This window comes from Moschus berezovskii, chromosome 2, assembly GCF_049115385.1.
Source record: "Moschus berezovskii isolate FMDL1 chromosome 2, NW_MosBer_1.0, whole genome shotgun sequence".
Lineage (NCBI taxonomy): Eukaryota > Metazoa > Chordata > Mammalia > Artiodactyla > Moschidae > Moschus > Moschus berezovskii.
The window spans coordinates 44,563,847-44,568,892 of NC_142461.1; positions in this window are offsets into that span (position 1 = coordinate 44,563,847).

Below are 5,046 nucleotides of genomic sequence, written 5' to 3' on the forward strand. Positions count from 1 at the left end.
TTTATGAAAGCTGTAAAGAGAACAAATGTTCATCCTCTAAGAAAATGCTAAGCATTGGGGATTATATAACTCTTAAAACTGAGGAGTTTTCATGTATTTCAATGATGAAAGAAACGTTTATTGAGAAGTTTTGAGATGCCAGAAATTGTGTGCGAATAGAATTGAAAACATAGTCAGTGCCTTAAAAGACTTCTAGAAGACTGACCCACAAGCAGACGGTATGGTGTCAGCCTCCTGCAGTTCTTTGTGGTTTGCCGTGCCCAGGCTCCTCAGCACTGTGGAGGGCACTCTGTGGAATACAGGCCTGATGCTTCTCATCTTAGCCTATCTTGCAGCATCCCTCACATGCCCCTTTCCTCTGATTGTCATCTCTCCGACACACCTCTTTCAGGTTTCATCACCTTTGCCAAAACTGTTCCTCCTGGTTTCTTCCTCCCATTACTTTGTTTCATCTTCCGTATCATCCTCCAGGAGGTGATGTCACCTCCTCCAGGAAATCTCTCCTGATCTGGCTCTTTTCTATCTTCCGCGAGCTCCTTACAGGAGCCCTCAAACCACAGCTAAAATGCCAGCAGGCGATACCAACTTAATGGTCACTTATCAAGGGTCAGATCCCAGTCTGGGCACTAAAGATACAAAAGTGAAAAATGTATGATCCTAGTCTTGAGAGGAAACCACAGCAGTTGCAAGGCAGATGATTAAACCCATGATCGGGAGATTGGAAGTAAGTGCTAGAACTGAACTATTGCCACAGAGAAGCAGAAACCATTGGTTCAGCCTATGGAAGTCGGAAAGGACTTCTCAGAGGAGTAATCCCTGAACTTATTGTTAAGGACAAGGGGCAGGAGACAGATATTCAAACAAAAGGAACAGCCCATACCAGGCTGGAAAGAGCATAAAGTGTTAATATTCATTACAGCCAGAGAACAAGATGAGTATGGGAATCACTGGCAGGTAGAAGCCCAGGTTCTTAGTCTTCAATGCACCATAAGGAGCAAATAATCATGATTAAGTTCACATTTTAGGGAAATTCCCCCAACACAGGAGGATGGATGGATAAGATGAGTTCAAGGAGGAATAAGATATAGCCAGGAAAACCCAGAAGGTCACTATTGCAACACCCCAGGCAACCAGGTATTGGCAAGCTTTTTCTATAGAGGATCAAATGGGCTTCACAGGCCACACAGAATGGTCTCTGCTGCCACGACTCAACTTTTCTGTTGTGAGGTTTAAGCAACCACAAAGAACTCATAAATGAATGGGCATGGCTGTGTTCCAATAAAATATTTTTTTTAATGTCCATCATACCTCAATGAAAAAAAATTTACAAAAATAGGAGGAAGTTGGATTTGATCCACAAGACATTGTTTGCCATCTCCTGGTCTAAACTCAGGCAATGGCAGCAGTGGTGATATGGTCTCTAAGGAGACGAATCCACAAGCAGTGAGTATATGGAGACATTTAGGATGACACCAGTGCAGGGATTACTGGCTTTCCCCATTTATAAAGGAGAAAACCAAAGCACTGAGAGTTAAGGAGTGTTAAGTAGAAGTCGCCTGGTCATGTCTGAGCCTTTGCGACCCCATGGCCTGTCCGTGGAATTCTCTAGTATTAAGGAGATTTATCCAAACCCCTGTCATTGGTAGGAGAGCCAGAATTTGAAATCAAATGATGCTGTTAATCACTATAATAAAGCAAAGGCTTTAAAGTGAAAGAGAACTGGGTTCGAATTCTAGCACGAAGATCTGCTACCAGTCAGTCTGGGGCTGTGACTTTCAGAAGATAGCCTCAATGCTATGGCAAGGATTAAATGAGATAATGCATGTCAGGTATGTTGAAGACCTATTATGCTGGCTGGCTACTCAGTAAATGTGTGCTGTGCTTAGTCACTGTCTGATTCTTTGCCACCCCATGGACTGTAGCCTGCCAGGCTCCTCTGTCCATGGGGATTCTCCAGGCAAGAATACTGGAGTGGGTTGCCATGCCCTCCTCCAAGGGATCTTCCTAACCCAGGGATCAAACCCATGTCTCCTGCATTGCAGGCAGATTTTTTGCCATCTGAGTTAGAGTCACTGAGAAAACAGAAGTGTAATTTATTGGAATAGAAAATATAAGAAAAGCAGACCAGAAAGTGATGATGGTGAGTTTCATTCAGGCATGTTGAGTTTATGGTATCCATAGATGGTAAGGTGAAGGCACTCAAAAGAAATTGCCGTGTAGATCTAGAGCTCAGGAGAAGGATCTGAGCTAAAGATATTAACTTAGGCAACTATGAAGTCACAGGTGAAAATTTCACAGGCCCAAGGCACATGATGAACACACTATGACTATTTTAATAGATAAATCAATGAAAGCAGTTTAACATAAAAAGAGATGAGAATCACAGTAGGAACTTGCAAAGAATTCTTACCAAGTTCTCTAAACACACTTTTATGAAATTATTTCTGCCAAATAACAGTTGTAAAAGCCACTGCATGAAAGAATGTTGGTGAAAAAGATATATTTACATTTATCATCTGGTAGATGACTTGATATTTACAAAAAGAGAAAATAATCGATAAATCTAGCAGATACTGCTTTAACCAAGTGATCAAACTGAAAATCATCTATGATGGGCTATTCTGACATCGTGTTGAGATGCAATACACTGAGAAGAACACACCTCTGTAGCATTACTACCAAAATTGCTTAAACTGAATCAAGTTATGAGAAAACAACTAGAAAAATTCATAGTGGGAGCATTCTGCAAAACAATTGGCCTTCAAAACTGGCCTTTGATTCCTCAAATATGTTAATATTATGAAAGATTAAAAAATAAACAACCTGAAAAACTGTTGTAGATTAAATGCAATTAAGGAGGCATGACAACAAAATCCAATGTGCAAGCCTTGATTGAAAAAATCAACTATAAAGTGTATTATTGAGATACTTGGGCAAATTTGGAATATAGACTATAGCTGATGATAACATTGCATTAATTGTAAATTTGCTAAGTATTGGGGTTATATAGGGAAACATCTTTGTTTTGGAGTGATATTTGCATAAATATTTAGGGATAAAGTTAGCAAATAACTCTCAAATTGTTCAGCAAAGATATGTGTATGTTTGTATTAGTAGACAGAATAATACTAATAAGATAGCAATGACAAAATGTTAACAACTGGAGAATCTAAGGTAAACACTATATCGATGTGCTCATGGTACTATTCTTATAAATTCTTTTTTATTTTTAATTGGAGGATAATTGCTTTATAATGTTTATTGGTTTCTGCTATCCAACAATGCGAATCAGCCGTAAGGATACATATATACCCTCCCAAGCGTCCCTTCAACCCCACCTATATCCCACCCTTCTAGGTCATCACAGACTGCCAAGCTGGGCTCCCTGTGTTATACAGCAAAGTTTCAAAGTAAAATGTTGAAAGTAGAAATTATAAGACCACTATTAATATAGTAGATACACAGATAAGCAAACTGAAATTCAGAGACAGGAATGACTTGTTTAAGGTTATTCTCCATCCCCTATCCTCTCATCTGTTCTCTACCTAGGAGACAGACCCTGTAGAGGACTTGATTCTCAGGCAGGTTGGCCTCTGGGAGGAATCAGCTGATTTAAGGCACTGGCTAAAGGTCAGAGGGCATGAGGATGGAGGTCGGAGTATTTCTTCCCTGCTTTCTCCCAGATTCAGGCCCTGCCTCTGGCAGAAGCAGTAGCTCTGCACAACTGTAGCTCCTGCGGTATACCCCAACATTTCTATAATGCCAGTTCTCACTGCTTCTTCCCTGCTTCTTGCAGTCCTGGAAGTGGTATCAGCTTCTACTGTTGCTAGTGCCTGAGTGCTTTAACATCTTCTGCCCCTTACCCTCCTTAATGCCTCTAAAATACAGTTGACCCTTGAACAATACGAGTTTGAAGTGCATGGCGCATGTATATGTGTTTTTTTTTTCCAGTGGTACTACAGTACCACACCACGTTTAGCTGGTTCAATCAACAGAAGCAGAACCAGAGTTATGGAGGAATCACGGGTACCAAAAGTTGACTCTCAATTATGTGCAGATTTTCCTTAACTCCCGCATTGTTCAAGGGTCAGTTGTAGTCTTTTCACTGAGTCTCTTATTTGAATCACCTGTTTTCTGTAGAGTCTCTGATTGACCCAGTCCTAAAGCTAGTATGTGGTGAAAACTGGCTTTAAATCCTGGCCTCACCCTACCCAGTACTTCTGTTCCCCTATTATCTCATGAGCAATAATTATAAGTCCTATCATATAAGTTTGTATTCATTACAGTTTTGTGCAATTCTGTCTCCCCTATTTCAAATTCTAATTTCCATCTTGCACCCTCATCCCTGGGAAAGATTGAGGACAGGAGGAGAAGGGGGCTACAGAGGATGACTTGGTTGGATGGCATCACTGACTCAGTGGACATAAGTTTGAGCAAATTCTGGGAGATAGTGAAGGACAGAGAAGCCTGGCATGCTGCAGTTCATGGGGTCACAAATAGTCAGACATGACTTAGTGACTAAACAATAGCAACATCCTCACTCCATGCTTAGCATCTAACTAAGATCTCTTTTGTATAAAATAGGCGATGGGGAATTTCTGCATTTTGATTTCATTCTCAACACTTTTATTGCTCTTGCACCTCATTTTCAGCTCTAGGGAAGGTATTAACAATTAAGCATTCCATCAGAGGACTGATAAGCACCAGTGAGCCTAGCACAGTGGTTAAGAGCATGGCTGGAGTCAGACAGACATGAGTTCAAATCCTGCCTCCATTGCTTACTAGATGTATCCTGGGTGAGGTTTTTTAATTTCTCTGAACCTCAGGTTCATCATCTATAAAATATGGTTAGTTATGGTATCCAATAATCTTATAGGGTCATTGTAATGATTCAATGGTTATTGACATTCAACTATGCCAATAAAATGTTGAAAACTGTGCTTAGCATATAGTAGTACATGCCCAGTAAATATTAACTCAGCTATTAAATACATGAAAAGTATGGATTTCAAACTTCAGTTGTTTCATATATAAACCCTTCTTTTA